This window comes from Erpetoichthys calabaricus, chromosome 2 (assembly GCF_900747795.2).
Source record: "Erpetoichthys calabaricus chromosome 2, fErpCal1.3, whole genome shotgun sequence".
NCBI classification, from domain to species: domain Eukaryota; kingdom Metazoa; phylum Chordata; class Cladistia; order Polypteriformes; family Polypteridae; genus Erpetoichthys; species Erpetoichthys calabaricus.
In genome coordinates this window covers 209,825,862-209,839,977 of record NC_041395.2, presented here as the reverse complement: position 1 = coordinate 209,839,977, position 14,116 = coordinate 209,825,862, and the positions used below count along the sequence as shown (strand labels likewise).

General features: G+C 40.5%; 1 protein-coding gene across 3 annotated transcripts in view; it reads right to left on the bottom strand.

Moving 5' to 3' along the window:
• Positions 1-14,116, bottom strand: part of dap3 (death associated protein 3) — a 137,942-nt gene that overhangs the window by 47,643 nt on the left and 76,183 nt on the right. The window lies entirely within an intron of this gene.

Below are 14,116 nucleotides of genomic sequence, written 5' to 3'. Positions count from 1 at the left end.
TGCTCCTTAGGGACAAGCTGACAGAGATGGGATTAGATTCATACCTAGTGGCATGGATCGTGGACTATCTTAAAGACAGACCTCAGTATGTGCGTCTTGGGAACTGCACGTCTGACATTGTGGTCAGCAACACAGGAGCGCCACAGGGGACTGTACTTTCTCCGGTCCTGTTCAGCCTATATACATCGGACTTCCAATACAACTCGGAGTCCTGCCATGTGCAAAAGTTCGCTGATGACACTGCTATCGTGGGCTGTATCAGGAATGGGCTGGAGGAGGAGTATAGGGACCTAATCAATGACTTTGTTAAATGGTGCGACTCAAACCACCTACACCTGAACACCAGCAAAACCAAGGAGCTGGTGGTGGATTTTAGGAGGCCCAGACCCCTCATAGACCCAGTGATCATCAAAGGTGACTGTGTGCAGATGGTGCAGACCTATAAATATCTGGGAGTGCAGCTGGATGATAAATTAGACTGGACTGCCAATACTGATGCGCTGTGCAAGAAAGGACAGAGCCGGTTATACTTCCTTAGAAGGCTGGCTTCCTTCAACATCTGCAATAAGATGCTGCAGATGTTCTATCAAACAGTTGTGGCGAGCGCCCTCTTCTACGCAGTGGTGTGCTGGGGAGGCAGCATTAAGAGGAAAGACGCCTCACGCCTGGACAAACTGGTGAGGAAGGCAGGCTCTATTGTTGGCATGGAGCTGGACAGTTTAACATCTGTGGCAGAGCGAAGGGCGCTCAGCAGGCTCCTATCAATTATGGAGAATCCACTGCATCCACTAAATAGTATCATCTCCAGACAGAAGAGCAGCTTCAGCGACAGACTGCTGTCACTGTCCTGCTCCACTGACAGATTGAGGAGATCGTTCCTCCCCCAAACTATGCGACTCTTTAATTCCACCCGGCGGGGTAAACGTTAATATTTAACATTATACATAGTTATTGTCTGTTTTTTCACCTGCATTATTATCATTCTTTAATTTAATATTATTTATTGTATCAGTATGCTGCTGCTGAAGAATGTGAATTTCCCATTGGGATTAATAAAGTATCTATCTATCTATCTATCTATCTATCTATCTATCTATCTATCTATCTATCTATCTATCTATCTATCTATCTATCTATCTATCTATCTATCTATCTATCTATCTAAGGTGCATCAACAAAGTATTGAGCAAAGGCTGTGAATACTTATGTACATGTGATTTCTGTTTTTTTATTTTTAATAAATTTGCAAAAACCTCAAGTAAACTTTTTTCACGTTGTCATTATGGGGTGTTGTGTGTAGAATTCTGAGGAAAAAAATGAATTTAATCCATTGTGGAATAAGGCTGTAACATAACAAAATGTGGAAAAAGTGATGTGTTGTGAATACTTTCCAGATGCACTGTATTTATCAGTCATTTACCAAAAATCATCTTAAAACTAAATTCAACCTCTTCATCTCCAACCCACTGCCTGCTCATTTTTAGACACACAAACATCAGGCCCAGCACAACTATATCTTCTCCCCTGCCTGAAAAACTTCTGTCTTCCCACTATTCCTACTAAGAATGCTCACATCTCTCTACCTTGTCTCCTTTATGCTGCACATATATACTACTCTCTTTTCTTTCGGTGCTTTTGCACCATTTCTCACAATTTTCTCACCATACTCCTAATATTTTTTTGATCACAACAACAATGCCTACAGGGAGCTGGGCAGTCTTGTGGTCTGGAACCCCTGCAGATTTTGTTTTTTTTTCTCCAGCTGTCTGGAGTTTTTTTTTTTTTTTTTTTTTTTCTGTCCTCCTTGGCCATCAGACCTTACATTTATTCTATGTTAATTAGTATTGCCTAATTTTATTCTTATATTTTGTCTTTTTTTTCCTCTTTCTTCATCATTTGTATCAAAATGTGCTATATAAATAAATATTTTAGTTGTTATATCGAGTTTTTAAAAAATATCGACATATTTTTATACGATATATAGGATGAGACAATATTGTTTATATCAAGTCTATGTTGCGTCAAAATTATTCTCGTACAGCCACTAGTTTGCCTTTCTCTTCTCCCTGTTTGTCTCTCTCACAACTTCACCCTGTCCCACCTCTATCCCTCTCTGAACATAACGCACCCACCCCCCACCACTTCTCTCGGTAATTCCTGAAGGCAGCGACAGGATGGAGATGGATAAAGACACGAAGGAAGCTATCAGAGAGCTGATTGTTAAAAAGAAAAACAATGGCTCAATTATTTGGAGATGGTTGGAGATGGTTCGGGCTCAAAGTGTCAGATGAGCAGCAGAATAATATATTCTGTACAGAATGCAGAAAACAAGTCCCGACAAAAGCTTTGAGTGCTACTAATCTTTTCCACCGTTTACAACAGCGCCATAAAGTGCAGTATGAAGAGTGTGTGAAAATGTGTGCTGCAGCCCAGACCAGGAAGCCTTCCCAGCCTTCTGCCCCGAAACTAACCACGTTACAAAACTCATATAATCCATGCTGTGCTTTATGAGAGAAAAAATGAGAAGTGGGGCAACATTACTAAAGCAGTTGCTTATTATATGATTTTTTTCACCTTTTCTCCCAGGGCTGAATATTTTTCCAAAAACCTTAGGTTTCTAAAAAGCATACAAAGCAATAGTTTCTCACATAAATCAACATAAAACATTTGCAGCTGCATGCAGTGTGCTGTCGCTGCGTGTTAGGCTGGAGTTATACTTCACGCGACGCGACGCATGCTGCAGTGGACGCTCCTGCTACGCAACCGTTGAAGTGTTTATACTTGCGTGCGTACTTTACGTAAATCTGGAGGAATCCACCAGGTGGCAGTGCGAGATATTATCACGGTGAGAACATGTTTGGCTTCTCTGTGTTGTGAATTGCCTAGAACACCCATTAAATTCCGATGACACCTTACCGCAATATCTCTGAAAAGGATGTTCATTGATTAAATCCAGGGATGTGTCCATTCCAGCAAGTATTGGGCACGAGTGAGAAACAATCCCTGGACGATGCCTCGGCTCATCGCAAGGTGAATACAAGCACACACATACACTAGCATCATTTTAGCTGCACCAAATCCCCAAATCTGCATATCTTTGGAAGGAAACTGGAGCACACTGAGGAAACCCAGCAGGAAAACGTGTAAACTTCAGGCAGGGAATATCAGCAACGTGACTCCCTGCAAGACAACAGCGCTAACGCTCCGCCACTGTGTCATCCCATGTGTGTAATTATTAATAGTATTCATTATGTAAACGAGATTTATCTGTAAAATGTAATATACATACTTTAATGCTTTTCATCATGAAAGTGATATCAAGTATGCACATTTAGAGTCCTTAGATTTAGAGAGTTGGAATATCATACTTTTAATGTGCTCAGTGTGGCGATCTATTGCTGGCGATTCGCTGTCGTCAGGAGCAGAAGAAGCCCTAGAAGAAAAGATTGCACAGAAGACGGTATGTGAGAATTTTAAAACGTGTCGTGTCATTACAATTGGAAATATGCAACTCTTGAATATATAAGCACCACGAATACATTTGTATGTCGGCATTTTGCTTCACCACATCGAACCATTTATCAAATATCAAAGCGCGCACACCGATCTCGTAGGATTCATAAAGTGGCTTTCTGTCACATGTAGATAGTAAACAGAGACTCTGACGTCACATTCCAACTTTTAGCACACTGTGCCCCCCGACTTTTTGCTGGTTCTGCAACTTGCGCATGCGTCGCGTTAATTTCTGAGGACCTGCGTTCTGAGCGTGAAGTATAAATGAGCCCTTAGAGATCTTGAAGCGGCTGGGCGCATCAGCTGGGGATTGATCAGCTGATGCCAGTATCTCACTTTGTTTCAAATCTCGATCTCCAGGTCACTTGCACCAAATCATAGTCCAACAAGTCAGAGTCCAATTGAAAATAATAAAATATACACAAAATGTCATCCACTTGCACATTTGCTTCACTCGCTCGATGTTGATGCCATTCTTGACGTTGTTTCCTCTATGCTACTAACACACACAGGGATTCAACGTCAAGTCAACGAGTCTAACAGTCCTCCAAGCAAAGAGGGTCTAACTTATAACGTAATGGTGAGTTTTATTGACATTTGTAGCTTTTTTTTGCCCTTTGCCTGCCCTAAACACTTACAGAGCTAAATATGTCTATTGACCACAAGATAATCTATTTGAAATGTTAAAGCTTATACAGCTACCACTTATGAAACTGAAACTTTGTTACATAAATTATCAGCCCTATTGGAATATGTGCATGCGTGTGTTAGACTGAGGATTGTGGAACTGAATAAGAGTCCCAGCTGAAAAGAGAAAGGGAAGGGGAGTGTGTGCTGTGTACAGTGCATGGCTGCACCCATCACACATGATGCGCAATGGGTGATGCCTCTGCACCACGAAGGTTTTTATGGCGGCTGGAGTGCGAATTCTGCCACCAACCCCCAAGTTGTCCTTGCAAGTTGGAGGGCCACTTGCTGGGCCGAATGCAGGTTAACATCATACCAAGGAGCAAGCAATTGCAGTTAAGGGACTTCCTCATGTACCTAAAGAAGTGTTCCGGCAGTTGCAGGATTCGAACCAGCAACTGCTAGCAAATCCTTACCACCAGAGCCACCATTCCGCTTAAGAAGAGATAGGGATGCATTTAAATTCAGAAGTGTTTGAGATTGAAAAGGTCTAAAAATATACATCTGTTTCACTCATATGCTGGTGATTTTACCAAAATGGTTTAACTAAAACCATTTGTAGGTCACACATTACACAGCACAGTTTAAACACGTAGTTAAATCTTATACATCCCTACTAAACAAAGATGGATGTTAATTTGCCTTTGAGTGATCTACCTCTTTACATAAAAATGAAAGTGATTTTAAAAGTTTTTATTTTGTGTGTTACAGGACATGGTATGGATGATGCTCACATCACCCGGGCCATTTCTCTGTGTAAGAAACTTGTTACTTGTTTTGTTTTGCCGGATTTAACATTATTTGTTATTTGCACAAAGTCCTAGATGTTTGTACAGGACTACACACAAGAGGAAGCACTTTGGTAAAGAAAGTGGAAACACAGTTTTTAAAGAGCATGTCAGCCTTTTGTTATTTTTGCTCTGTATCTTTTCTGTTTACATTTTCGTAATTGCACAGCTATGAGTCTTTTGTTATGCAGGAAAAGAACATCATTTTATTCAAGAAGCATTATTTAATATATGCTGATAGTATATTTTTATGCCATTACTCATGTACATCTACAGCTGTATTTTAATAAAAGTGCCTTTGTGACATTTGAGACATGTGGCTTTGACTCAGAACTGTCTTTTTGTGATTACTTTATGGGAAGAAAAAATAATGAGATATATACCGTATATCACCATTCAGCTAAAAATATCGAGATATGACTTTTGGTCCATATCGCCCAGCCCTATTCCAATCCCAAATCACATGAGTTAACTCTGGCTGTTACTAGTAAGAAATGTAAAAGATAGATACGCCCAAGACAGCACGTTTCTATCATTTGGATAAAGGGAAATTAAAATATTCCCCAAGGAATAACTATAGGTGACATTAATTTGAAAGAGCCACTAGCCTTACATGATGATTAAATAGCTTTGTCAAAAAGTTTAGACGAAACAATAGAAATGTATTTCAAATTGTCTTTTGAGACAACCTCAATTTGTCATATCATTGCTATACTGTCTCAAGACAGAGTATGAGCAAACCCTGATAATGAGCATGTTTTAAAAGAGCTGATCAAAAGACATAGAACTTCAAAGAATGTATGTCATTTTTAGTTTTATCTAGAGATTTTAAAAGACTTGACAAATCTATTCTGAAATAATCAAGCCAGTAAATGACATTACCACAGGCTATTTTCCTTATTGAAATTAGGCTAATGAATAATTGAACAAGAACCCTTTGCAAACTGATGATACTCATTCTTGTAATGACTTATTTAGAATCAGTAAAGAGATGTAGACAACTGTTAAAAGTTCTAGCCTCTTTTGTTCCAGATTCCAGATGGGTTTGTATCAGTGTTTTTCTAAGGGTGAGAGGAAAAGTAAATGCCTATGGAAATTACTGTCTGCCTAGCAATGTATCCTGAAATCTGGGGCGCAAGATACATTTTTTGTATTTTATTGGGCAAGTGTTTAAAAGGCTTCATGACAACCTTTACATCGACAAATTAATAGTGGTAAACAATATGTACTTACATGCCTCCTTCTACATAGTTAGATGCAACCAGATACCCTTATTTAGTAACATTATCAACCTTCTAATAGAACAGGTTTAAGTATGGAAAAGAAGTTGATCTTGTCCACTGTAGGAGAAGGACGTGTTATCTTTACCCTTGTTTTATTATCATTCCGAGATATCCTGTATTTACTCATCCCAAGAGGATTTAATTATATTATGTACAATTACAAATAAGCACGATCAGTAAGCAAAGGGCTCAGAAGCAAAAGGATAAGGCAGCAAAAGCTCCATTAAAGTCTAAACTGGCCTCAAGTTCATGGAGTGGCCTCCAAGAGACGGACCTGGAATGGATGGGCTCAAGCCGAGAGCGTGAGTGTGAGCGAAACTGTGAGTGAGGAGAGCAAGGAGTATTCATTGATTCCAGGAGGACTGTCAACTTCCACTAATAGTCCCCACAAGTCTGCCGCATCATCTCCCACGGGACTCGCAACTCCATCTACAGAGATCAGGGAAGATCAAAATACACTGTCCAAGCTGAAGGTAAAGATCGCCTCACTGAGGGGGAATATAAATGATATAAAGCAAGACATAAATAAGGATAATAGGGAAATAAAGAAATAGGGGTCCTAACCGAGAAAAACGAGAAACAGCTTCAGGATATAATTGACCTGGAGATATGTTTAGTTGACCTGGGGATATGTTTAAGTACTAAGTTAACTACAACATCTACAGAAATGCTGAGAAAAACTGATGACAAAATACATGAAAATAAGTGTAAGTTTGAGAGTACAATTAAAGTACTTGCTCCTCAGCTTGAAGATGTTAAGCAAACGTTTACGACTCATATTGAAATAGTTGAACAATCGGCTTCTGCCGTGGATGAAAAGGTAATGGCTGCAAAATCAGAAGGCAAAGTGTTCGCTGACAAACTGGTTGCACTGGATGGTATAGAAGGAACAACATCAGAATTGAAGGTATTTCTAAAAAACAGGAAAGTCCAAACCCAGCAAAATTCACAGCTGAACTGTACTCTAAAATAAATAGAGAGGACTTTAAATTGGACATCAAGATCTCAGCAGTCTACCATATACAGTGATCCCTCGCTATATCGTGCGTCGCCTTTCGCGGCTTCACTCCATCGTGGATTTTATATGTAAGCATATTTAAATATATAGCGCGGATTTTTTGCTGGTTCGCGGATTTCTGAGGACAATGGGTCTTTTAATTTCTGGTACATGCTTCCTCAGTTGGTTTGCCCAGTTGATTTCATACATGGGACGCTATTGGCAGATGGCTGAGAAACTACCCAGCTTACTTTTCTCTCTCTCTTGCGCTGACTTTCTCTGATCCTGACGTAGGGGGATTGAGCAGGGGGGCTGTTCGCACACCTAGACGATACGGACGCTCGTCTAAAAATGCTGAAAGATTATCTTCACGTTGCTATCTTTTGTGCAGCTGCTTCCTGAAACGACATGCTGCACGGTGCTTCGCATACTTAAAAGCTCGAAGGGCATGTATTGATTTTTGATTGAAAAACAAACTCTGTCTCTCTCTCTCTCTGCTCCTGACGGAGGGGGTGTGAGCTGCCGCCTTCAACAGCTTTGTGCCGCGGTGCTTCGCATACTTAAAAGCCAAACAGCCCTATTGATTTGTTTGCTTTTCTCTATCTATGTGACATTATATGCTCCTGACGCGCACTCCTTTGAAGAGGAAGATATGTTTGCATTCTTTAAATTGTGAGATGGAACTGTCATCTCTGTCTTGTCATGGAGCACAGTTTAAACTTCTGAAAAAGAGACAAATGTTTGTTTGCAGTGTTTGAATAACGTTCCTGTCTCTCTACAACCTCCTGTGTTTCTGAGCAAATCTGTGACCCAAGCATGACAATATAAAAATAACCATATAAACATATGGTTTCTACTTCGCAGATTTTCTTATTTCGTGGGTGGCTCTGGAACGCAACCCCCTTCAAACTGAAAAGCCTAATTGTCCATTTCAACAAACTACTGGCCAAAGAAAACTGTCTCTTCTTAGATTGAAAGAGGAGAAGCTCTCCGAATGAAACAGATAAAGAACTAAGAAGACTGGTCCAGACCTTCTTTTGAAACACACGATAATGAGTTATACTGTTCTGGCAAGGCAAAGAAGGTTCTACTTGAAGCTTGCAATCTGAACCATTTGTAATGTGACATTTACTTTAACTATATATTATATTTTATTTCCTTTTTGGACATACCTTTCCTTTTTTTTAAACTTCAATTATTACACAGTGTAACAAAAGGCGCTATACCAGCACTTGACCCGGCACACTAATAAAAACAGAAGTTTTTATTTTTCTTCGCCCGTGGGTAACGCCTTCCCCGTTTCCCACAGGCACAACACAGTCCCAACAAGCACTAAGCAGACACAATACTTTTTCTTCTCTCTAACTCTTCCATGGCAAGCTTTGTCTCCGTACTCCCAACTCTGACTCCCGGAGTAGTGTCTGATGGTCCCTTATATAGGTCACCCGGAAGTGCTCCAGGTGCTCGTTGACCCACTTCCGGGTGTGGCGGAAGAACCACCCACACAGGGTCACAGACAGTTGCAGCACATCCTGGCGACACCCTCGGATCCCAACAGACCTGCAACAAACTCCAATTCCCATGAAACCCTGCGGGAGTCAGAGGTATCGCTGCCATCCGGGGGGCTGCCATCTAGCATTCCGGGGAAGGTGATGCTCTGTCCACACTTGCTCCCCCAGTCCTACAAAGGCAGAGGTGTCCCAGCCAGGCAGGAGCCCCGGCCACCCATGACAACTGATATCTCTTTCATTAATTATACGTACATTTTAGCTACTCATGGCTAGGGATGCACCGATACCGGTATCTGGTATCGGCCTCGATACCACATTTTTTAAAGTACTCATACTCGTTAAAAGTCCCCCGATACCGGGGACCGATACCACGGTCTGAGAAATGTCTATGTTTGACCGGCGTGTAAGGGGTTAATCACAGGCGCCGAGTGCCCGCCCCCAGGCCCCGGCTGCAGCTCAGAGCGGGGAGAAGGCGAGGCGAGACATGTCAGCCGTGTGGAACTATTTCAAAGTGAATGAAGACGACAAAACAAAGGCGGACTGCAAATTGTGCTCAGCGAAATTGTCCAGAGGAGGCTCAAAAGGTAGCGCATTTAACACAAGTAATTTAATCAAGCACCTAAAATCCCAACACGACAACGAGTACAAAGAGTTTACCCACGCTTCTAAACCAACACAACCCACGCTGCAGCAAACTCTTGCAAGACGAGAGAAAATGTCCAGAGACAATCCACGTGCTGTGAAAATAACACAGGCAATTATCGAGCACATTGCATTGAGTGACCAGCCACTCTCGGAGGTAGAAAATGTGGGATTCCTGTATCTCCTCCATGTTCTGGAGCCCAGATATGATGTCCCAAGCCGCCGCTACATGACTGACACGGAGCTGCCTAAACTACACGACTCCGTGAAAAAACATATCCACAGCCTACTGCAAGCCTCCTCTGCGTTTAGTTTCACCATGGATATTTGGACAAGCAGTGTTAGCCCCGTGTCGCTAATTAGCCTAACCTCCCAGTGGACAGACGAGAGTTTCACGCCGCAACGAGCTATATTACATGCGAAACAATTCCGCGGCTTGCACACCAGCCAGGCTATAGCGCATGTGTTTGAGGAAATGCTCCAGACAAGGGGTATACCTAAAACATCAGTACATGTTGTGCTTCGTGACAATGCCAAAAACATGATTAAAGCCATGAATGACGCAGGGCTCCCAAGTCTGCCGTGTGTCGCGCACACGCTCCAACTGACTGTTCACAAGGGCTTATTAGAACAGAGGAGCATAGCTGATGCTATAGCAGTGGGGTGGAAAATAGTTGGGCATTTTAAACATTCCGCCTTAGCCTACTCCCGCCTCGAGGACATTCAGGGACAGCTCAACCAGCCAATAAAGAGACTGCTGCAGGACGTACAGACGCAATGGAACAGCACGTATTACATGTTCCAGTCCCTCATTGAGCAAAAGCGAGTGCTGGGGGTGTATGTGTCCGAGCATGAACTCCCTGACTATCTCACCGCTCACCAATGGGCTCTTATGGAGAAGACTGTTGCCATCCTCGCCCCGTTTGAGGAACTAACTAAAAAAGTGAGCAGCTACGACGCACTAGCCTCTGATGTCATCCCAGCTGTGACTGTGCTAGTGAGACTTCTAAACAGAGAAACAGACGAGGACCACGGCGTCAAGACAATGAAAGCAACCTTACTGGCAGCTGTCAAGAAGCGCTTCAGTGACGCTGAGACCAACCCACTGTACTTCATCTCCACCATACTTGACCCAAGGTAAAGTCTGTGTGCTATAGGTATTCAATGATAAACTACAGTACTAAATGTAAGATTAATTTCCATCTGAAATATTATATTATATTTTTGTAACTAAAATACACAAATACAAATGTATGCAATATATATAATATGAAATATATTTCCCTTATTACTACCAGAAAGCCAAATGGCTGGCATTTGTGACAGTGGTTTAGGGGAAACTAAAATCAGTCCTATTTTTACACATATTAATACATTCATGAATTTTGTTCAGGTATAAAGATCGCTTCTTCTCCAACAACACTGCTCCGGAGGCCAAGCTACACCTGAAGCAGGAGCTGCAGATGATGTCCAGAGCTGAGGCAGAGGGGAGTCGGGCAGAAGCTGCAGAACCTCCTGATAAACTGTTCCTAAAGGCCCAGGCCAGCACTAGCAGCAGTCTGGACACTGTATTTGAAGAAATCGCTAAGGAGCAGCCCCAGGCAGCACAGCCGCTGGCAGCAGGTGCTGCCATTGAGCTCGACACATACCTCGGAGAGGCCCCAAGCCCTCGTGAAGACAGTCCTCTGAAGTACTGGGGTGTCAACAAAATCAGGTTCCCCACTTTGGCTAAAATGGCCCAGAAATACCTCTCAGCCCCATGTAGCAGTGTGGAAAGTGAAAGGCTTTTTAGCTCAGTGTCACACATTATAGATGAAAACAGAAACAGGCTGACTGCTGATAATGCAGAAAAGCTACTTTTCTTAAAAAAAAACCTGCCACTCACTTTTTCTAAATAGGCTCCATTAAGTGAGTCGTCTTAGACTTGATGTTAATACCTACCTCAGTTGCACTGACTGCCACAGTTCTATGTTGGTGGATGTTGTTAGTTTATTCAAATATTGTGCACTAAATAGCAAAGATGTTTATTAATGCCCCTTGTGTTGTCCAAAGCGGCAGAGTTTACAACAAACTGAAAAAAATACTTGAGTTGCACTGTCACTGTTTAAATTTTTTTTTATAATTATTTATTCTGTAATATGTTGCATACAACATGCTTTTCATTTTAAATAAATGTTCTTAATTCCAAACTAGTCCCTTGTTTTTTTTGTTAAATTATATGACTAAAGCTGTTACCTGTAAATGTAAATCATGTTTTTATTAAGTACTCGGTATTGGCGAGTACTGAAATGCAAGTACTCGTACTCGTTTTCCAAAAAAGTGGTATCGGTGCATCCCTACTCATGGCTTTTGGCTACATTTTGGCAAATTGGGTACCAAAAATTAATAGCTATAAATTTTTTTTTGTTTTCGTGTAAGCTTCAGTTATCATATTGAAATTTTTTCCATTAATTATTTGTACACTCTGGCTACCACAAAGTAACCAACTATTGACTTTTTGTTAAACTATAATTATTATATTGAAATTTCTTCTATCTGGAGGGGAGGGGGCAGAGACAAAGAGAACAATGCTATTTCTTATTTATCCTTTCTACACCAATAAACGGAAGTGCCAACATAACAATAGGCTCCATAACTATATCACCTGGCAATAATATGAAATCTATGTCAAAGCTATCATATGTAACAATATACTACCTTAACCTAAGGCTACAAATTTCAACAAAAGTTCAGAAACAATGTGCCTATGACCAAATAGTGAACTCTGCCAGCTGTCAAGGGTCTCAGTCATGAATTAAAGAGAAAGAAAGTACTCTCTCACTTAACATGTCTAAATGCCAAGACAGTATTTTTACAGGTGACTCACTTACAAAGCAAGGACCAGTTTCAGTTTCATAGTGATTGGTAAGGCCAAATTTTTCACTCCAGCTATACAAAGAAAATGAATGGTGTGGGAATCAACACACAGGACTATTCCATTTGTAGAGTCAGATGTAATATCAGATCCTGAAGGGCGATATGTCATGGTGATGGGCAATTTATCTAACACTAAAATGATTTTGATTAATATCTATGCACCTAATGATAGAGATTTAATCTAAAATGTATTTGCCTCTATCCCTAATGTGGACACTCACAAAATTATAATGGGCAGAAACTTTAATCGTGTTTTAAATCAAGACATGAACAGATCCTTGGCTACAGTGGCAATAACATCCGATACTGTAAAAATAATCACACAATTTGTAATAGATCATAACTTTCAGAGCCTTGGAGGTTTTTAAATCCTAACCTAAGAGCATACTCCTTCTTCTTATCCATACATCATTGTTACTCAAGAATTGATTATTTCCTCATTGACAATTTTTTGCCCACTATCAAATCTTGAAAATTTGATGCTCTTGCTATCTCTTACCAAGCCCCTCTGATAATGGACCTTGAATTACTGAGTCCTACTCACTCAACTCGTAGCTGGTGTCTTAACCCCGTCATTAACTGATGAGAACTATACAGAATTCTTATCTAAGCAAATTGATTATTTTCTTGAGAACAATGTGTCCTTAAAGGTCTCAGAAAGTATTCTCTGGTAAAATCTGAAGACATTTTTAAAAGGACAGCTTATTTCATATCTTTTTCACAAAAATAAATTGGAAACCAAGAAGGCGTCTGAGTTAATCAGTGAAATTAACAGAATAGATCTAGAATATGCCAGGTCTCCAATTGAAGCACTTTATAGGAAAAGACAGGTTTTGCAATCAGAATTGAACCTCTTGAATACTAAAGATGTAACAGCTTATCTTTAAATTGCGACATCATTATTATGAACATGGAGAGAAGCCCAATAAGATCTTACCCCAACAAATCCACAAGCAGGAAGTCTGCAATGTAATAATAGCAATTACCAACACAGACAGAAATAAAATTACTGACCAAATAAATACAACTTACATGTTTAGAGAGTAATATAAGTCCTTATATTCTACTCAGTTTAAAGAAGATACTGCAGCGAGATACTCTTATTGCTGTGGAACTGGATAAATCTCTGACACTTTCAGAAGTACTAGATGCTATAAACTGACTTCAAAGTGGGAAAGAAGAAGACCCTGATGGCTACTCAGTGGAATTTTATATAAAAAAAAAGTCAAATAAATTAGCTCCATTATTATTAGCAACATTCACAGAAGCTAAAGATAACAAAATTCTACCTCTAACTTTTCGCCCAGCATTAATTACCATCTTTCCTAGGAAAAAAAAGACTTTCTACAATGTGTATCATACAAACCAATCTCTCTTCTGAATAATGACATTAAGATACTCTCCAAAGTTCTAGCCAGAAGGATCGAGAAAGTGCTTCCTTCTGTAATATCACAAAATTAAACCGGATTTATTAAGTGGAAGACACTGAACTTCTAACCGTCAACATTTGTTTAATATATTCACCCATTAAATCCAACACCCCAGAGATCGTATTATCTTTAGATGTACAAAAAGCATTTGATATGGTTGAATGGGCCTACCTATTCAGCACATTGCACAAATTTGGTTTCGGCTCAAACATATTTACATGGATGAAATTTCTAGTACAGAAGCTTCCATTTATATTAATATTATTTCAGACTACTTCAAACTAGAATGTGGTTCTCGGCAAGGATCTCCCCTGTCACCACTGCTCTTTGCAACTGCTGTTGAACCATT